Source organism: Amphiprion ocellaris, chromosome 5 (genome assembly GCF_022539595.1).
Source record: "Amphiprion ocellaris isolate individual 3 ecotype Okinawa chromosome 5, ASM2253959v1, whole genome shotgun sequence".
Taxonomy (NCBI): Eukaryota; Metazoa; Chordata; class Actinopteri; family Pomacentridae; genus Amphiprion; species Amphiprion ocellaris.
The window spans coordinates 23,457,348-23,480,113 of NC_072770.1; the positions used below are offsets into that span (position 1 = coordinate 23,457,348).

Here is a 22,766-nt window from a genome sequence, read left to right on the forward strand (position 1 = left end):
CTTTTCTGCACTTCATAGAGCCCTTAATTCAGCCAGTGTTAGCCCGCAGCATCTTTCAACAGCTACTATAGTCTTATTCAGCACACACACATACACACACACACCATATTAGAAAACCTGCTTCTACGCAGACAAAGACGCAGATATACGACAAAATCAGGCAATCATTTTGTCTGTCTGAGAGTGAATAGTAGAGAAAGGAGTCTTTGAGGCGCACACGCACACACACTGCCTGCCCAGTGTTTGTGGTGGCGGAGCACAGCTGGTAACATCTGGATGTATTTTAGAAGTGTTTACATTTCCAAAATGCTGAAAAACTACACAGAAAGAGAGAAAGAAGGGAGACAGAATTCAGAAAAACACTGCAGGTGCCAGAGAAGTAATAAAAAAGAAGCAAGTCCCAAAAGAAGATTGTTTAAAATCTATCACAGCGGAGTTAGTTCACTTACACACACGCACACACGCTCATAACCGTTGGCCAATTGCAGTTATTGCCATAATCCTAGTCCAACAATAACTGACATCTGGTGCACTAATTGGCAGACTACAGCTCCTCCATCTGAGTTTTGTCCCATCAAGCCTGCCTTACTGTAGCTGCTCGTATGAAAACTGAGACTTGTGCATCAGCTTCTCTATGCGCTGTGCCTTCACTGCTTACCAGCTGACAACCAGTCTTACGCACTCACTGCCACACACCACAAAGCAATTTCCTCCAACACGCGCGCACGCATGCACACACACACACACACACACACACACACACACACGCATACACACACACACGCACACACACAGACACACACACAGACACACACACACACGCATACACACACACAAAACAGCTGCATTTCCATTTTACTTCCCCTAAATGACGAAAACACAAAAACAGTTGGACTTCATTCACCCTAATCAAACGTGACATCGAGCACAGCTCTGTGAGATGACGTCAACAATCAAGACACACACACACACACACACACACACACACACACACACACACAGAAAGAAAGAGAGAAAGAGGGAGTCCATAGGATGTAATTTCAGTGATTGGGTGTAATTTACCAGTGTAAGTTGAAACCAGACAGGGCAACTAGAGTGATCTCTGAGAGATCAAAAACCAACCGTACACACTGGGGTGGGGCTCGACACAAACACACACACGTGCACAGGCATACTCTCAAGGTTCGCTCATCCTGCAGTGACTTAGGTTCTTTTCGATAAAAAATAAGCCTGGGGTGTGGGAGATGTTGCAAAATGGCCATTCACTTGAATTTACACGTAATTAGTATGTGAGTGTGTCCCACGGAAAGTGTCCCAGGGATCATTCTAATCCGCTCAGGTATGCCACTTTCCCATGACCCACCCTAACCTCAGCACACACACACACACACACACATACACACACATACACACTCATACACAGGGGAGATTATTAAAGCGACCTCGTGGCACATGGAGGTTTCTGATGGATTTAACATCAAGAATGATTGTTAACTTTTAGGACTAAAAAGACTTGGAGTGACTCCTGAGAAAAACTGAGCTCTTAGCCAGACACATGGATCACATGACAACTGGGCTGCAGCAGCAGGGACCCCTGGGAAAACGGCACAGTGCCATCTCTCAGATCACACAGACTCAGCAGCCAGGCAGTAATGACGCTGTGCAGATATATCATATTTAGGTATGACTATACCATTCATGTGCAGGAGGCTGAAGTGGATTTTGTGGTGAATACGCGCATCAGTCAAGTGGTTAAAAAAAAAGATAATCACCGTGAAATAAATTAAACCTATTAAGAGGAACGTATGCTCAAGGTGACAGAAGAAATTAATTTGGCTCAACTATTGAGACCCATACCTCCACCCCACTATAGGATTTCTACCAAACTAATTATCACGCTCCACTTTCAGAAATAATAAGGAAAGTACTTAATAGGTTAGGATTCACCCCTGCATTCATATGTCCATTTAACATCCCTGCTTTTATGCCCACACACTCCTGCCTTAATGCAATTTCACATCCATGATTTAAAACAGGGGAAAGAATTATATTTCAAGTGGTGTCAGGATTAGAATATATAAGCAGTGATATTAAAATACTGTAAGGTCTTCTGTGTGTGCGCCGACTTTCTGAGTGGCTGAAGCGGAGGTAAAGATGTTAAATAATGTTTTTGTCACAGTTTAGCACGAAGGAAGAATTACAATGAAACCACAGATCTCTGATTAGTCTTCTCTCACTGTATATTAATTTTTTCCCCCCTTCGCTGCTTAATGCTGGTTAGGAGTTTAATTTTTAAACAGAACACAGATATGAAAAGACCCCCAAGTGTGTGCTCCTACACCAGCAGCAAGTCTGTTTATCTAGTCAGCCATTCGCTCCAATTATAACAACACCCAAATGCAAGTATTGTTTCTTTTCAAACATTCTTTAAAATTAAAATCTCTTTTTTATGTTTATATCTTCCTACTTATGCAGCATTGAATTTGCATTTTAACCCCCTAGGCTATGGAAAAAAATCTGTCAGAATGCAAGTTTTGTTCTTTACCAGTGCAACAAAAGTTAAGCAAAAACTACATAAATAAATAAATTGAGCCTTTAAAAAGATTTGATCAAAATTCATTTTTTTTTCTCATGAATTTATATACAATCTGCATTGATAGCACTTTGTGATGATCTTAATCTAGTCCCCTTTTCTTTTAAATATATATTCTCCTGTCCTTTGCTTATTTAGCTTACAGGTCTATGTGATATGTCACTGAGCTCTGTGTCTCTGTCATTCCGTGCCATGTGAAATCTAACACTGTGCTAGTCAGTGAGAGAGAAGGAATCAATATCCTGTTGAAGTCTGAGAGGATTACTACTCTATATGTCACTTCTTGGGAGAACAGCATACACCACAGAGTACACTACACGCATGCACAGAAGCAGCGTGACCATAAATATTACAGGTACATCAGCTGTGCTCCTGTCAGAAGCATAAAAAAATAATAAAAAATAAAATACAAAGAGACTGAGAGGGAGAGTCTATTAAGCGCTGTGGTTTTCTATTAAAGTCTAGTGGAGGCGGGGGAGAAAAGGGGAAGAGGAGTTCACATTATCTAAGAGAATTCCAATTAACACTCTCCCCCTCAGTAATTAGCTACTAAAATAGCTAGCGAACAAACCCAAAATCCCAGCCCTGACGCCACTGCACTGCCTAATTAATTCTCAAATCAGGAGCATCTGATTCAGAAAATAACCTGATGGTGCAGATGACAGGCAGACTGGTCAGAATAAACCGTAAGGAATCATGCTCAAGAGTAAATAAAAAGAAAAAATCTGCCAGCTTGCCAGCTCACCATTTTCGTGCCTCATCATATCCACATGGGTTACTCTAATTTTAGATTGTGTCTATGTTTTAAAAAACGGTCTGACAAAAGCAAATGCTAATAATCAAAGTTAAATAATTGCGATGAAAAGGAGCTATAAAATAAAAGGTGTTTGTTGAGTAATCTTGGGTGAAGAGAATGAGGGAAGAAAAGCTGAGGCAAGGGTCATAGCCAGAAAAGCAGATATCTTTTAGCCGTCTGCCGCTCATTTGCTCCTTCACTGGTCAGTTCTTCCACTGTTTAATGCAAACAGATGAGGCCTTTTCTCGCTCTTTTTTCCAAATCCTGTCTTTTTAACGGTGGCTTCTTGGCCTCTGCAGTAACGTCAGCACAGCGACTATTAAAACAGCATGTGTCCCAGACTGCTACGCACAAGCACAGAGAGACACACACTTGAGACCTCTGCACTTTTTGGTGAACTTTTAACCTCTTTCCATGAAGTGAAATGTGTAGAATGGGGGTTAAGGTATGCCTAAAGACACTGCACAAAATGCACATATACAACAGGTATGCAGACAAACGTTATCAGAGACGGGTATCAGCATTAGCTGTATTAAGAAGTCACCTATCTGCCGCTCCTATCAGCTATCAACGACCAATTCTGATGGATAACGAGGCCGAGATAAGCTCAATAAGCCAAACAACCCATGTAGCCACAGGGTGAGCTTTAAAATCCCGTTCTAATAATACCTAATTCATCTGCTTGCCAATATGCACATCGTGGCCTGTTTCAATTAGACACACATACTCAGACACAGCTTTCGGACAATACAGTATCTCTAGCTGTAACTTTTAATATGCTGAGATACCCATCCTTTAGATTTTGCACAGATTTTTGCAGCTGACACACACGAACAAACACACACACTCACACACATGAAGTAAGTCACACACACACACAGACACAGTGGCACATTATAAAAACACGCTGTCACATGCTGATCTGTATCTGGACAAGTCAAACTGTGATAAAGTCACTCTACAACTACAGCAATCGATGGAGGTAATTTATTTACCTCACCAGGCAATTTCTGCTCTGTCTTCAGAGAGAAGGAGCGAGGGAGGAAGAGAGAGAGAGACAGAGGGAGATTTGGCAAGCATGTGTGAGTGGTGTGTAAATTAATCTAGCAGCAGTGAGATCCAGAGCCATGTATAAGTCCATAAAACAAGAGGAGGTTAAAGCAGCTCACATCATATACACACACATCAGGCAAAGGTCCAACACCAAAACCACTTCTTCCAGAGACAGAGGAGATGTGAAACGTCATCTCTGTTCCATTAATGTGATGTGCTATCCCTGGATGCTACTAAAAAGAGGAAAAAAAAGACCAGTTAAGCTCTTACTCCTCCTTTTTTATTTCTTTCTTTCTCTCCATTCAAAAGCAACACACACTGGAAAGAGGCCTGTCCACGGTCCTTGACTTTAACTCAGTGAAATAAAAGGCGCCTAACTAAGCCTCGATAATCAATACAAGCACTGCTGCCGGCTGGTTTTCACACACACGTATACACACACATGCAGACGCACTTATCCCACCTCCTCAGATGCTCATGCATATGCATGTCCATTGTGATTTATGCATCCTGGCGGGGGTGTGAGCCTATCTGAGAGCAAGGCCAACACACAGGTCAGCTCATTTGTAAATCAGTTGCCTATTTATGGATGTGTATGTGTGAGTGTTTGTGTGTATATGTGCATATCTATGGCTGTTTGTGCCAATAAATCTGTGAGTATGTGTGTATGGGTAGAGGTCAGCACTAGAAACAGGCTCATAATCACTGCATCGCCTTCATTCATTATATTTATTGAATTCTTTCCAGCATCTGCTCTTGGTGCGTGTAAATCACACAAGTTCTACACTATGGGCTGCCATCCGTTCACTCTGTGTGTGTGAGTGTGTTTTGTGTGTGTGCATTCCAAGTCATGTCCATTGAGTGCTGACTGCTTCTGCCAACCAGGGCTCTGACCCCGCTTTTTGCAGCAGGAAGTCACCCAGCTTTGTGACCTCTCTTATTATTCCCATGGAAGGTTGGAGGAAAGTCTTTAGAAAAACACCTTCCATCAGAGTGACTGTCAGTTAATGGGGTCCCCACGGTCTCCTCTGTCCTATGCACTGGATTATGGGTAAAAATAAGACAAGATCTACACCTGAAGAGGTGTTGAGGGTTAAACGTACGCTAATTTGTGGCATAATCTGAGAACATGGCCCTCTTTGCACACAAAGTGGAAAAAAAAGTGCGTGCTTTCCTTTGTGGAAATTCAGTGGTGTTGCTCCACCCTCCTCCCACCTCCTCTGAACAACAGATTTGGGCTAATAGGGCAGCTGCTTGCCCCCCCCCCTCCCCGAAAACCCCACTATGCTGCTCCCCTTGAAACCCTTCCACCCCGTCTCCCTTTCCAAGAAAAAAAGCCCAGGAGGAAGCCTGTTGTTTTCAACTTGTTTTGGACACAGCCATGAATGGAAAAGTTCAAACTGTTGGAACGTTCATCCCAGAGGAGATTGCATTTTATTTGTCCACTATTTACTTGATTGTTGCTCAGGATATGTTTCCTGATCTTTGACAAGATAGTTACGAAGGGAATAAAACCCAGTGTGCCATGCAGCTGTCTGTTTATCCATCTATTCAGCTGTCTCACCCTTTCTTTTCTGTTTTGTGTGTTGTCAATAGGCAACCGTATCCCAGAAATAAACCCTGCATTAGACTGGCCGGCAACCACGGTTTGTAACAACATCACTCACACACAACAGTTTGTGCTCTTCACAATGTAAAAAAACATAATTCGGAAAGACTACAGCAAGTGTCTGGATATACAAAGAAAGAAAACATGAAAACATTGCAAGTTATTGCAACACAAAAAAATGACACCAGAGGAAACACTATCGAGATAAAAACCCCTCAAACACACACAATCAATCCCTCGTGGCGAGTGTAAGTGAGCTCATAGAGATGTTTCAATGGATTGAAAATGACTGTGTGCTCGGGTCCATAAGACGGAACCTGACCTCCATCTGTGTTCATGTGTGTCGAAGTGTTTGTTTGTGTGTGTTTGGGGGGTTGAACATGTGTGGAACTGGAGCCAAACTGTAAGCCATATGCCACTCTGGCTTTGATGCCAGCCAGCCAACCAACCCCCCCCGCCTACTAGTCATGCACAAAAAACACACACACATACATGCCCTCTCATAACCACACACATACACACAGTTCCCTGTATAAAAAAGAAGCCCCTCCACTTCATTAGGAAAGTAAACACAAGTGCTGTCTGAAGTGGCTAATTAGAGACTAATTACTCCCTGCTCGTTACTAATGCAAATTAGATTATGCTGCTTAACTTCCTCGTGTCCACAACGCTGCTGTTAATTGAGGCCTTTTGAAATTAAATTACCCGCTAATTAGCATATCAAAACCATTAATTCTGAGCAAGGAGGGGGAAAAAAACAACAACAAATGCCAAGTTTTGCTAATGAGTTTTGCTAATTGAATATGTACGCTCAATACAGGGTTTTGTGCCAGGAATACCTATTCAGCTGAGCCTGTGTGTGTGTGCACGCGTGTGTGCGTGTGTATGTGTAAGAAGCCAGACAGAAACACCATGCATCATAAGAGCAGCATATAATTAAAGGAACCATTCCATCTCTCCAAACGCTTTGTCAATATTTCCCTCTGAATGCACGATTCCACTGATGTTCAGCATGCGAGGAGGCGAAAGGATACAGCAGAGAGAGAGAGAGAGAGAGAGCGAGTGAGTGAGTGAGAGGGGATGGATATTCATCTCATGAGAGGCAAAAGAGCCACTGAATGTGGAGTGTGTGTGTTGCAGTGGCATGTGAGCACGGTTAGCATTTGTCCAGGCTGTAAGCCTTCTTTGAAGTAAAGAACTCTGTCTCTCTGATGCTCTCCTAAAGCCCCAGACCCCCTGCCAGCTCTTTCTCTGTGCCCCCCTCTCTCTCTTCAACTGGCCCCTCTTCACCTCCGCTTCAATACCTGTCCAATTAGCGAAACACACACACACACACACACACACACACACATATATATATATATATATACACACGGATACATATATATTTTATAGCCACTAGCAGGTGAAAAGCCCAATCTTTCCCTCATTCAAAGATAAATCTGTTTTGGAACTGAATAGATGATTTCAAAACTTTGAGGATTAGAAATGGTGAGCATATTCATGGCCGGGCCTACCTGCTTATGAATAAGAGAGGATACACACTGAGAAGCCAGGAGCTATTAGCTACTTTAATCTGCTGACGAAATAAAAGAATCATACATCTAAAGATCCATCTCAGCTTTGCATGTAGAACTAGCAGAAATAATGTCATTCTGAAAAACTCCTCTTTCCCTTTCCTAAATATCTATCCAATCAGAGTGCGTGAAAAGCTCTATTCAGGTTGGCCCTTATAAAAGTTTCATCTTATTACACTTTCCAACTCTCATTTCATTATCCCTATAATGGCAGATGAAAAAAATGAATGGTAAAATTGAGAGGTAGCCGTACAAAAAAATTAAATAACCATGATAATTAGATGTAAAGATATTATAATTCCTTTAACAGGATGCATAGAAACTGCTGCTCGACAATATTTGCCCTAATTGCTAGAATTATCATATTAACCAGTTACCATTTGGGTAAGTTGATTAAAAAATTGATTATTCGTCTATTTCTTTTAGGAGTTTCTTAATCAAAATCTAACATCCTTGAAAAATTAATTTGAAGCCGTTTCTTATCAGTTAATTAAATCGGGTTGGAAGTCATTTTTTCTGTGCGGCATGATTAGAACGGTTCTGTTCTCTTCTGTTCAGACACCATGACGTTAGAGGGGGAACTTTTCACTGTCTCATCAAACATTCACAACCACAAGAATAGGACTTCTTTGAAGGGCCCGGCGCCTTTTTTTTTCCTCCAAACCTCTGCCTTTCTGATAAATTGTGCTATACCCAATAGATCTTTCTTTCTCGTTAACACATTCTCATTAACGGACAGAGAAAGCGAAAGGAGAGGGGAGGGGAAGAGGGGAAGAGAAAAGGAGAGTGTCGGGGGGGAGGCAGAGGGGAGTGGGTGGGTGGGTATGAGTGCTGAAGGGGGTAAAAAAAAAAGAGGTGGGAAAACAGGGCAGAAAAAAACTGAATCAATGGAAGAGATAAAGTCAAAGAGAGAAATAAATGCGCTGACAAATTTTCGTACACAATGATGAAAATTAAATAATATAAAGACAACACAGGCACACGCACACAACGTTGCCTGGGTGACAGCCTTGGGGTGGCCTGAGCTGAGACTAAACAACTAAGCCAGGAGCTAAAACAACACCTGCTGTTACTACACGAGCAAAATGTCTGTCTAATCATGTTCTCCCTCTGTGGTGGAAATTAAACTGTTAGCTTTAAATTTTGTGGAAATCAAACATAAAAACACTCAGGGGTGAAAATTGTTCATGTATTTTATATATATATATATATATATATATATATATATATATATATATATATATATATATATATATATATATATATATATATATATATATATATCAATCACTTCATTTTTGTATCAATTCTAATTTGCAGCCTTAAAAACTACGCATCAGAGGTTGACTTCACCTCAGAAAACTAGTTTTCTATTTCGGGAAGAAGACTAATTATGAAACTCTGCCCCTGGGAGAGAAAAGCCCCTCTTGAAGGAGAGAGAGAGAGGCAGAGAGTCCATTCAGCATTGGCATCAGTGGAATATAAGTTTGTCTCTCTCTACTTCAGCAAGCAGCAGAGCAGAACCGAACAGATACAGTGCGCTCCACTCATCTGTCCATCCCAGACTCCTCAGGGAGGTATGGGAGGATTGGAGAAGGGAGGGGGGTCAAAAGGAGAATTAAAAGGAGAATCAGTGAGGATACAGAGCAGTATGGAGGGTCTCTCTGATTGGATAATGAATTGAATGATTATTAGAGCCTGGCTAGTAAAGTTACGTAGAATTCTCAGTTCATCAGTCAATCAGCCAATCAACCCAATCTCTCATCAACCAATCAAACCCCCACTCAGGGGGGTGCCTTAGCAGAGGTGCGGGGGCTTCTCCGCTTGCTATTCTGTCTGCCTGGCTCCCTATATTTTTCTCTTTCTTTTTCTCTTACAACACTTTACTCTGTCTTTGGTACAGCTGCCCTCATCTTTCTCTGTGGGAGACAGAGAATTCTCAAAGCCACAATTACCGCACAGAACTATCAATTTCCCCTTCAATTAACCCTGTGGGAAGAGCGGGGACAGGGAAGAGGAAGGAGAGAGCAGAGAAGGGGATGAGAAATTCAAATTTGGGATGAAGACGGAAACCTCGGTGTGTTCCTCCCCCCGCCCCTCAGGGTGCAGTCATGTGTTTGGGCTGAGAAGGGAGAGAATTACACCTCCTCAGGATGAACTTGACCCCGCCACTGGAGGTTACTATACAGCACAGGCCCCCTATCCTCATTACCAGCAAATAGGCCCAGCCAGCGTTCCACTAATGCAGACTGTATGTTAATAACCAGCGCTCAAACCACAGCGCAGATCTGTCGAAAGCTAAGGGGAAAGATAGACGGTGAGGCAGAACGGTGAGGAGGAGAGAGGACAGAGGAGGGAGCGTGAGCCAGGACTTGTGTTTCTTAGATCAGCGACTAAAGGGCCTGTGCCCCGTAACAACGGACAACTGTGATGGCATGCCTGCACTCTGCGCTCTGCTCCTCTCTCCTCTTCTTCTTTTGCATTCTCACTTCCCTTCCCTCCTCCTCCTCCTCTTCGCCCTCCACCCACACTCTGAGCAAACCCCTGGGGGAGCTGCTCAAACCAAACCCAGCCTTCAGCAAAGTTTCGCAGGCAAACTTTTCACAAAGCCCCCAGAAGCCGTACGCCTGCCTGACACCACAAAGCATGCCAGGGTTTCATTGCCACTCACCCTCCCTCCTGTCCTCGTTTTTGTACTTTAGTCCTTCGTTCCTCCCTCAGTCCCCTCCCTCGTTTATGCTAACTACTTTCCAAAGCTAATGCACTGTTCCTGACTGACCTTTAGACAATGGAAACCTGCAGTAGCAGAAGTTGTCGATTAGGGCTACAGGTTGCATACGGCAACACTGACCTTCAATGGGCAAGTGGGCATTGTGTCATCTGCTAATCTAACCACCCAGGCTGGTTATAAATGGCCTGAGTTTTTGAAGAAATATATTCTAGTAACTTCACTGTTTAAAAAGTGTCGTAGTGGAAATAATGAAAAAGAACACAAAGTAGATTTTTTTTCTCTCTCTTTGAGGTTATTGTCAGGGAGCTGTTTATGCTGCGTGAGGAGCACCTACTGCTTGTCCAGGGACAAGTAGGTGTGCTGACAAAACACTGCAAGCACAACGGACTGAATAAAATCTAGAAACATAATTCACATTTACGCATTTTTTGATCCTTCGAGTAAGAGCACAGTTGAATAAGAAAAAGAAAAAAGTTTCCTTGCATTCAAAGCAAGCATAAATATTTCAACAAATACATTTTAAAAAAAAACATTTTTGAAATGTCGCTTTTTCTCTTTCAATAATGTTTTCAATTTGTTTTTTCTTTTCTTAATAAAACATTGGAGTTATTTTGACACTCACTGACATACTTGTCATTTCAGTAATACTGAATGAATTATTTCTATTGAAATGAGGCCTGAGCAGAGGTAGCAAACGTTGGAGGTAAACTGTGATGACATCTTGGATGTAATGAAGAGGCTGAGGGAACACAGAGCTGTGATAATTAGACACCAGGCATGACAAGGAGCGGATCGGAGAGGGAGAGCTCGGATGGAGGGGGGAAGGAGATGGACAGGAGAAAGTGCAGCACAATAAGAGGCAAGCAGGAGAAAAGAGAGAGAGCAAGTGTTGAACCCTTCACACTGAGTGACTATTGGAGTTCCAACGGCGAAAAGAACGCTTTCCGACAAACCAGGGACCAGAAATGAAGGCAGCTCTGGCAACTGCAGACTCAAATGCTGTGTCTATATGTGCAGCCTCATGAGTGACACAAACATTTATCCTGATACATTCAGAGTGGAGTGTTAAAAAACAGAAGTGCGGAGCAGAAGGAGCTGACTGTTTAGTGCAATCTAAATAAAATGGCTCGATTAAATATTCTTTTTTAGTTCACGTGTCTCATTAAAAGTCAACCAAAACTGTCTGCGGAGGGAGAAAAATTGTCAGCGTTTAAACATTGTGTTGTGCCTTTGTAGATATAGTGGAACAGTGAGAATGTGACAGCGGTATATTTGAATGATGTTTTTCCTCTTTTAATCCAAGAAAAAATTAATTTCAATTAATTTTTAAAAGAAAAAAAATAAAAGCTTTTTTATTTTAAAACTTGAGTTGATGTTTTGAAGTTGAAAAAACTGTGATACACGTTTTAAAAAAAAAAAACAATTAGAAAACTTTTCTTTAATTAGCAAAAAAATCTGATAACAATATATGGACGGTATCATATGCAGCCTGAAAATTACCTTAAACGCTGATGCAGGGACTTAAATACTGTTAAAATCAAAGACTACGCTCCTTCCTTTCAACAAACAACACTTTTTCTACTTCTCGGCTCCTCTTCGCTGTTTCGCTTGTCATTGCTCTCCGCTTTGCTATGCCTCTCAAACACCCCACCACCCCCCGCCCTGCCCGAGATTGTGCCGGCAAACAGTTAACGCTGCTTCACAGGCCAGCGGCCCACAACGCAAACACACCCACCGACACCCCTCTGCCTTCTCTCTCCTCAGGAACATGAGAGCTGGCTCTAATTCACAGGCTGGTAAAGCTGTGGTGGACAGCAGTCTTGATCTGGCAGGATTAGGCTACTTTTATTTCCCCGAGAGCTACGGGGGGAGGCGGGTGAGGAGAGGTGGAGGGAGGTGAGCGTGCATGTGGGGGGGGGGGGTCCTCAAATCCTTCTACAAATGTCAGACAATGACCAGTGACCGGGGGCCGCACAGATACACGCTCACATACACACACATGTACGCAAGCTCACACAATCATAAACACTCCTGCGAAAGAGCCTGGTGAGCCACCCAGAAAAGAGACTCATCACTCTCTGTCTCATCAGTCTGAGGAAGAAGTGATGTGGGGGCAAGAAGGGAGCAAAGGAGGAGGAGGGAGGAAGGAGGGAGTAAAAGAGGGAGGGGGGATTACACAATTATTCAGATAACAGCTGGGAATAATCTAGTGGCAGATGTCTCTCGGTCAACAATGCCCACCACACACAGGCGTGCATGTGTACGCGCATACACACCAACAGTGTTTCAATGCTCAGCGAGCAGCCACAGAGTGAAAAACGGCTGCCGATGAACCAGCACGAGCTCTTCAAACACACAACCACGTCGGTCTGTCTGGGAAAGTTTATTTTTTCTACCTTTAAAAAAAAATTTTAAAAATCAGCATCTGATAAAGATGAAACAACCTATAAAAATAATGACAGACAGCCTCCTTATCAAGGAAATGTGTGAAAGAATACAAGAAAAAAACACAACTTGGGAAAGCGACAACCTGTTTGCTTTTCTTTCCCTCCGAGAGCCGACTGAAAAACAAAACCTAAAACTTGAGGAATTCTGTTCGAGGAGGAGAAAGGTGGAGGGTCATGCAGTGATTGACAGGTAATTGCAGTTGGATGTACACGCGCACACACACACACACACGGACCCACACAATAAGATTGCACACATGCAGATCACAGCAGCATCCTTTGCCTCTCTGAGCAAATCTCCCAGTAGTTGCTCCAGCAATCACTATCCTCCTCTCCTGTCTCCCCTCACTATAGAAGCCACAGACCCCACTGGGCCAAGCCTGCAGTCTCTTCCCCATCACAGCAAAGCAGAGAGAAGAGGAAGAAAATGACGTCACAAGTTGAGAGAGGCATTGAGAATCTAGTCTTTTACTGTGGACCAGATCATATTTATCATATTTACTCTAAAAGAATATCTCAACATTTCTTCCAGAAGTTTTTGGGGAAAAAAGAAAAAAGTAAATTCCCCAGCTCGGCTCCCCTTCGAACATGAATAAATCTTTATGTGAGGTTATGTCGTTGGGGAGGAAGGAAGGGGCGGCCCAGGCAAGTGGTGAGAGGGAGCACTGTCAATCCGTCAACCCAGGCAGCCTATTGTGATTTGGTTTAACACTGGTTACCAGCTCGTCCTGTCAGGGGATGGATCATCCCACGGCGCCTCACATGCTAATAGCTTAAGTAGGCATCCCATGTCCCCCCAGAACTAATACCGCAAATACTAATACCATAAAAGAGCAGTGCACGCCAAACGCTCCAGCCTCACTTTCGCCTGCGTTAGCCAACATCTTGATACTTTACGGATTAGAAAACATAATGAGATGCATTTAAATGGTTATTACCTCCCCGGTCCGGGCTGGCAGGGAACAGGGACGAAGGGACATGCTGCACTGCTAATTTCCTATCATCATATGTTAATCATCTTGGGTGGAGAATTCAAATATTCTGGTGCAAATTAAAACTAAAAAAAAAAAAAAGCTTAAATATATCAGATTAACCTTAAAATCTGACATCTGTATCGTAAAACAAATTTAAAAAAATAAAAATGGTGAGTAAAGAAATCTAAATCTGTGGTGTTATTATTTGCAGGTGAGTTTATGGGCCTTGATGTGAATCCCTGCGAGCTCCCACTCTGCTGAGAATCTCAGCATTTCATCAGTGCGCTCACTCGTCCGCTCGGCAGGTTTTCCCGCCACAGCACCACGGACAAACGAGCACTCAAGAGCTGTGTAATGCTTCTCTCCAGTCAGATGGTTTATAAAATGTGCAAAAACGTGTGTGTGTGTGTGTGTGTCTGTGTGTATATCCATAACATTCAGAGTCTCGCGCTTCACAGCTGTCACCTACCCTTCACAGCCATCCTTTCAATACACATTAAAGCAGGGCTGCAGAAAGTTTAGTCACATTGTTGCTCGGAGTGAAGCTTTCCACTGCTCCGCTCCCTCGGTTACCCGCTCGATTGACGGCTGCCCTGTCATTTTGTCGCAGTGCTTTAGAAAACACCAACGGCTCTCTGATGAAGTGCTTACAAAAGGTCATAGGGTGGCGGCGACGGAGAGGAGGGGAGCCGACTACTGAGAGACGGAGGCAGGGGAAAAGGAAAGGGAGACGGGATAGAGTGAAGGAAAATCCATAACACAAATACAGCTGTCAGAAGCAATGCGGAGTTAGCAGGGGACACAACGACCGATGAGAGCTTTCTTCATGAAGATGCTCCGCTCCAACACAACAGGCGTTCTATCAGTTTCTCCACCGCTCGGGTGGTTTTTTTTTCTTTCTTTCCCCGCTTTCACCTCAAGTGCTCCACCTGATCTGTGCCACTGACCTCATGATGCTCTGTGACTCTTTCTCCCTGTCTCTGAAATCAAACACGATAGCTGCGACTGCCTCACTTCACAGTCTGCTCTCGGTCCTCCAGACTCCACAGCCCTTTCCTTCAACTCCAGCTCTCTGCTCCAGCCATGGCCTCAGGTGCCAAGCGCACTCTGGAGAGGCTGATCTAATGCTTCCTCAGCTATAATAACCCATTGCGTTTAACCCTCACTTCGTACTGCCTTTCACTCATATTTTCTATCTCTCTCCCTGCTGCCCCCTCCTCCACCCACCCATAGGAAACAGTCTCTTCCGCTCTGAGCTGGTGGGTCACTCCTTCCCACATCCATCAGCTGTTAATGGGCCGGTGCTCTGCAGAGCTGGAGGAGCATCTCCAAGCCGGCCTGCATCCCGGCCACCCCGCTCACAAACAGAAAAACTTAGGGAAATGTCTCATTCAAAATGCACAGACGTGTTAATGACCACAGGCTTAAACCACTGTGTCAGACAAAACGATTACCTTATCAGTCAGAGCGGGAGGAGAGAGCGTAAATTTCTGGAAATATTAGACTGCGGCCGCTGTCATCACATAAGCAGTGACAGCTCTTTCAAAAAGCCACAAAAGGCAAAAGAAAAGGCAACAAAAGCCAGTATCTGCTCTTTCTCACAGGTGCTCAACTTCCTGAAAGACCCCTAAAAAGCATCCTCCCGCTTTTCTCCTCTGCTGTCCTGCAACTTCATCGTGCGACACCGTGCCCTGACCCATCACAAGACCACATCTCAGCTTTGAAAAATGTGCAGGATTTATTATACGCACATGCAGACAGACAGACACACACTTTCACACAAGTATTCAGCACTCTTCTCCTAAATAACAGGTTCAATTAGAACCACATGTATAATCAGGCCTCAGTCTAAAGCAATGTGGCGGCAGTTTCACTGTGCAGTCAATCACTTCAATACACAAACAGAACATTCCCCCACTTGCTGGCCGTCCATATACAATAACACCTTCTTTTAACCCATTAATTTGTCGATTATATTTCATTAACAATTTTTTAAAAGCCGTAACTGCTTTTGTAATGGTTTTTGATGGTTACATTTTCTACTTTTCACATCACTGAAAAAAACTGAAAAGGAACGAATCTAGTCTAGAAAAATGCATGATACAATAAATTAAATTTGCTTAATTTTGACACATAAATTACACCGCTGCCATGATCTGTAGAATTTCTTCTCTTCTTGTCCTGCAGATTTTCCTCGTTTAAAGCCCAATGCATGTTCAGCTGAAATATGTGCAGCTCTGCGATAATGTCAGCTTCAGGACCAACACTTAGAATAATTCCATTTGAAAACATGCTTTCACATGCTTGCACAATTTTTCTTTCTTTTTTTTTTTTTTTTTTGCTTTTCTCAACCCCCATCTAAAGGATATTGAAAATTTAACCATTTCAGCTTTTAAGCAGGTAATGCACTAAGTGCTGCAATACAAGTAAATCTGTGAGTATCTATCACAGGTCAAACCCTACATGTATAGCAGTGTCGTATACGGGTGCTCTTCAACATCACTTTGGAGCCAAAAGCCCACTCAGACTTGTGGGTTTGGGATAGCAGGAGGGTTTTAATGAAGAGAGAGCCAGAGATGTAGAGACGGACAGGCAAGCCATCAATGCTACCGACGCACAGGACATTTAAAACTTCAAATACTGTCCATTTTCACTCAAGCAGGACAGGTGAATTGAGAAAAAAGCACTCTCATATACACACACTCCCGCACTCAGATATATACACTCTTCCACACATACATTCGCACGCGCTCATGCTGGAGGTAAGGACTCTCTGAGTGAGTTTATGGACTAACACAATCATGTTGGTGGCTTTTAATCGTGCTGAAGGGGTTTTTTAAAGCGCATGAGATTCATAGCCATTATTGCCTGTCTCTAGACGGTCTCATACATGGCTGCAGTCACACCCCGACACACACTCATTCACACACACACACACACACACTGGACCAGGCTGAAAATCATCATTTAAGTAATGTGTCAGTAAGCATAACAGAAACAATTGTCTGGTGGAGAGCACAGTCTGAAACTGATAAAAATCACCAGAACATGAGCGACTCTTACAAACAATGAAACAAAACAGGACATGGAAAAGACACAGCTGCTGAGAGGGGAGAAGTAGCAAAAAAAAAAAAAAAAAAAAGCAAAGACGGAAAAGTGTTGAAGCAAGTCAGATGAAAAAAGATGGCAATGCTGAGGCAAACACACAGACATGGGCACACAATAGCCGACAGAGAGCAGAGAGAGTCAATCTGTCTCTGACACCTCTGGCTTCCTGCACACGTACACTCTTTTTTCCCCAAATAACTACTTCTGTCTCTCAAATACTCTTTTGTTTCATTGTCTCTTGAAAAGCTTGTCACTGATGTGATAGCCTATCAACGAGCAAAGCACTACATAGAAATGATAACTTTACATCTGATTTTAATCATTTTTATACTGCTGGTAAATGCTGCTGTTTGAATAGAAGCAGAAATAAAAAATGACTTTTTTTCTCTTATCAGCAGTGTTTCACAGTTCTACCTGAGCTCCACTGTGAGATTTTTATTGAGGTTTGCAGGTTATAATCAGTTAGGAAATTTTAAACATAAATTTCTGAACAACTAAATTGCATAGTAACTGTATATCAGAAAGGGCAGTTTTTAAAAAAAAAAAAAAACTTTCTTACAATGAGTCAAATCAGCTGCTGAGGAGAGAAATAAAATAGGCAGCAGTGAAAATCAGCATTTTAAAATGAACTTTAGAAATAACTGGTTTATATTTCACATATTTTAAGGAAGATTCTTAACATTTTTAGCATAATAATTACCTATACAAAACAGATTTACTGGCAGCATAAACTGTGTTAATTATTTGAACATTATTTACAATTAGGTTAAGTAAATTGATGAGCATATAAATTACATTCAGCCTCTCCTGTCTTTAAATTAACAAGTCAACTAAAAATCCATTCCAATTCTGATTATTTAAATAGACCCAATATGAGACTGTGTGAAGGCCAGTCTGCATAAAAAACTTTAATGTGTAGGGTTCCTCTTTATATGAAGGCAACAACTTGTTGGTTAACACATGTAGGTGAAATAAACTTTTCAATTTTTGATTTTTTTTTTTTGAAACACCAGGAGCTCCAAGCCAACACCAAATACCTGCTCTCCTGTCTGACACCACAACTGTGACAAGGTCATAAAACGTGATTAAGAGCTTTTTCATTCCCGCTGGATCTTCTATTAAAGTGCAATTAAAAGTGTGTCATCACGTCGCGGAAATGCCACCACATAGGGCAGGAGGGGGGAGACACAACAGCAGAGGGAGAGAGAGAGAGAGGACACAGTAAATAAAATTAATTATGCCAAATGCCCCGGCGCCCATCAATCACGGGGCAATAATGCCCGTGTCAGGGTGTGCACCCACACGGCCTGTATGCTTTTCTCTCAGTGACACACAACTAACAGCAATTAATTGTCATTTCATTTCTCCCTCTTTTCGGGGGCTCTGCAGCTTTCAATCAGTCCATCTGACCTGCGGGAATGTGTTGGCTGACATATGATGATGGGAATTAAAATTTAGGAGAGAACAAAAAAAAAGAACAGAACAGGCGATACTTATTTGTTTCCCCAAAAGTTGCACTTGCATCCTGCGTGTTGTATGCAATCCCAAAAAAGAAGCTTGAAATTAAACCGTTAATCTTATTACCGTATACTTTCAGTTTTTCTTTTTTTTAGAAAAAAATCTAGTCTCGGTAATAAGTTGTTTTTTTTTCCTGCACGGAAAAAATATATTTTCCTTTGTGGTACAGGCCTACTTTCAGGCGGTTTATGACTGCAAAAAGAAGGGAAAAACATGGGTCACGCAGAGGTTCTGGTACAGATTTCATCCTCTTCAATTTCTACATTTATAACAAGTCAGCTCTCCGTATGTGGGAATATATTTGATCCCAAACACGTGCTTTAATTTATCCGATCACTCTAATTTACGCGTCATAAAAAGGGACTGAAACGCATCAAAGTTTGAATATACTTCCTGCAAACCTGCAGATTAGATCCGAAAAATCTGCTAAAACTAGAACCAAAGTTTTACAAAGCAAGAACGACTTCCCTGCAGCTTTTTAAAACATCCTCCTAGAATTTATTGCCATCTATTTAATCCGGTAGAATTTATTGAAACTCCAGCAGGCGCATGAGACCCCTCACAAAGCGGTTCCAGTTTCAAAAGTCAAAATGGTTTGAAAAGAAAGTATTGTCCGCAGACCTATTGACCATGTCAACAAGAAAGCTGCTTTTCCCCCCTTCTTAAGACAAGAAGAGCTCTATTCTCTCCAGTGAGAGTTGCAGCGCCCCTTTCTTTTAAAGAAAAAAAAATATTAAACCTTATTGTCTAATTGTCAGAAACGTACATTTGAACAGAGGACAGCGGCTCGGACTTAAACAGGTAGAAAAGCGATGACAACGCGTTCATTCTCTGCGTGGAGACGTTTGCGTAAAATTATCACCACATAACGCATGTCGGTGTCTATTATCAAAGAGTTATTAACAGCGAAGTTACTTTTTCCTCCATTCCGACATTTTAGTTAATCCAAACATGTGAGAGGAAAAAAAACCCCTTTTTGTCTCAAAAGCAAAAAGTCCGGGAAAAAACACTTGATCCAAATACTGGCCCTCTGATGCCACCAATATGTGCTTTGATTATTTATTGGAGATCAAAGAAATCGTTCAAATAAAGCACGATTGGATAAATTTGATCTTTGTTTAAAACACGTGCGTAAAAGGACATTGAGACAAACTTCGATTTTCTTTCCAGTGACGAAAAAAAATAAGAAAAACAACTGCTTGAAAGAGGATTTTTTAAAAAGTGTCAAAAGTTTCAGCTCAGAAGTTAGAATGAAACACGGACGGGAGCGAAGTGTGGATGTGGAAAAAACTCCGAGAGACGGCCGCTGGATCAAACCTCCTCTAATAGGCGATTATATTATTAAGGCTGACTTGGTGGAGTTTCACAAACAGCGTGCGATGAGAAGTTGGAAGTTTTTAGCATCTAGAAGAGGCTAACGTGTGTATGACAGAGCTTCAATGGAAGGAAAGAGTGAGAAAGGTTTTTAAAGAGGAAGGGGTGAAAAGGAAAAGTGTAGATAATGCATCAACCTGTTCTCTTGGTTTCTGAAGAAGTCAACTTTCACGCCAGTGGTTGGACCATGTGGACAGCCCGCTTCTGCTCCTCAAACCCCCGGCGCGTCCACTCTCTCTCACGGCGACAAAGGGGTGACACAAACCGACGGGACGAAAAAAAAAGTAAAAAAAAAAAAAATTGAAAGAAACAAGAGAGGAGAGAGAGAGACAGAGAAATCTAGGATCTAAGACCGCAGCACCATTACTTTAAACGACAAAGCGTGCTCGTTAGTCCTTTTTCTCTTTTCCCTTTTGTGTGCGTCCTCTCTCCTCGGAGTGGCCCCTCTGGAGTGAAGTCAGAACAATACTGCCGCTAAAACTCTGGCACTGTGCGCAAGTTGCCGCGGAGAAACAACGCGGCTTCTCGTTTTCTTTTTTCTGTTTTGCTGTTTAGTTGCTTCTGCTTCTCCCCCTCCTGCTATCTCTTCGAGAGACGGATTCAGCGCGTATAACCTCTCCACCGGTCTTCACTTTTTGGCATCCCGTCTGTTGCTCGCTCGTTCGCTGGAAATCAGGGTTGAATCACTGGGACTGTGTGAGTGTGTGTGTCTGTGTACACGAGTGTGGTGTGTGTGTGTGTGTGTGTGTGTGTGTGTGTGTTGCGGGGGGACAGTTTGCTGCGCTACCGTAATGCCTCTAAAGCAGGTGCGCGTTTTTCCGTCGCTGCCCCTATCGACGCAAAGAAAGCCCTGGCGCACAATAAAACAGCAGCAGCAGCAGCAGCAGCAGCAAACAGCCTGTGTGTATGTGTGTGCGTGTGTGCGTGTCCGTGCGTGCGTTAGTGTGTGTGTGAGGGGAAGGCACTGATCTTTTGACCTCTCTTTGCATCCCGGCTGAGTTGTGCTATTGTGGAGGCAGAGAGGAACAGATGTTAGCCTGCAAAAAGTTTGAGCTGCAGAAAACCGCCAGAAACAAAGCAAGATCACCCAAACAGAACTGGTCCACTAAGAAATATTTTGTTTTTGCACATTTATGCATTTTATTGAGCATTATCTACTCAAAAAAATATCCAAACACCCTGCCCAAAGTACTCAAAAAGCAAAATATATATATAAAAGTGTACACCAAAATAAACCACCTGTAATTTCTTAAATATTTTTTTCCTCTTGAGACCCTATTCTAAAATAACTTTTTCATTTTTTAAAATCATTAAATGATAGCCTATATCGATTTATGCCATTAAGATTTATGTCAACCCAAGAAATTGCTGTATTCCACAAATAAAAAATAAGTGTGAAATCTGTTAAAGTGGGTTCGCTCTTGTTACACACTTACCATCCAAATAGACAGTTATATTGTGATTAGATAAATTTTACTGTCTGCCTACCTCACTGTGTCCTTTATGTATTTTGGAAGCCTGACAACTCCTTTTGCAGAGTTATTACTGCCTTTTTTTCCCCCTCGCCACCACATTCATTTACTAATTGACAGCATAATCAGTGTTGAGATTACTGTCTCTGATGAAATTTGGGAATTACATCATACCTGTCGCTGCAAAAAAAAAAAAGAGAGAGAAAAAAGGGGAAAAAAGTGCCATAACTCAAAGGAAGATCCTGGAATAATTTTTGCTTTGGCCATTAAATGGGATTCTGTCCTCCTGCCTTTCCTCTATCTAAGCTTTTACCTTTGGAAAATGATGGCAGTCCATCACAGCAGCACCCAACAATGGGCCACGACCGCAGTAAATCACAACACATTCATTAGCACGATCAATACCACTAAAAATATGTGTGTCTGTGTGTGTGCAGATGTTTGGGTGTGTGTTTGTGGGTGCCAACGTATATATATATATATATATATATATATATATATATATACATATACATATATATATATATATATATATATATATATATATATATATATATATATATATATATATATATATACATATATATATATATATATATATATATATATATATATATATATATATATATATATATATAAAAAAAATATATATATATATATATATATATATATATATATATATATATATATATATATATATATATATATATATATTCTTTTACTTACTCACCTCTCCTCTGAGCCTGACAAAATTTTGCCGGGAACACTCTGTCATGTGTCTCCAATAAATCTCCAGAGAATTGATGAGTGCTAATGTGAGCGACCGGATGGTGATGAGTGATGCTTTTCTAAGTGGCTGTTATTAGGAAGGTGCACTTCCAAGTTTGATCTGAAAAAATCAGACGCTGCTATGTAAAGAAAGTTTAGAACTGAACCCCCGGCAGGTGTGTGTGTGTGTGTGTGTGTGTGTGCGGCGTAATAACAAACAGCTTGCATCCAAAAACTGTAAAGAAGAGAGAAGCACAACAGAGAGCAAAGAGACTGAATCATTCTTGTGCATGTTGTTGTGTAACTGCTGACATTTTGACTAGAGATATCAATCACCCCCGCCTGCCTGCAGGATCATGATTTGTTTTGTGTTGTTTGCCTGTTTTGGTTGCATAAAATCACAGAATTAAACAGAGTAAAGGAAACCCAGAAGGGCTTTGCATTCTGAGTAAAGTTGTGCCAGTTCAGACTGAAGCAGGCCGAGTCTCAAACTGGATCAAAACGGAGCCTGACCCGGACGTCGAAACTCGACACCTTCATTCTTGTTCTTGGTGAAAGGAGGAAAACGCTGTTTGGCCCCTCTAACCCATCTCCCATCCCATTTAGAAACCCTTCTCTCCCTGTTAATCAGGGGGAATAATTATCAAAGTGGACAGGTAATTAAATTAAAACATAAGTGGCTACATGAGCTGGGTTGGCTGTACTACAAGGTTTTCCCTGGCTTAATTAAAGAGAAATATGGGAGT

General features: G+C 42.0%; 1 protein-coding gene across 3 annotated transcripts in view; it reads right to left on the reverse strand.

The window, feature by feature from the left end:
• The window catches only part of foxp4 (forkhead box P4), a 94,218-nt gene extending 73,719 nt beyond the window's left edge, over positions 1 to 20,499 (reverse strand). For 2 of the 3 annotated variants that reach the window (XM_055010633.1, XM_023267225.3), the window contains exon 1: positions 19,918 to 20,498. The gene's annotated coding sequence lies outside the window, so the exon portion shown is untranslated. Of the gene's footprint in view, positions 1 to 19,917 lie in introns of all 3 variants that reach the window. The other variant, XM_035946814.2, reaches the window with a different exon arrangement.
• Positions 20,500 to 22,766: the final 2,267 nt, after the last annotated feature.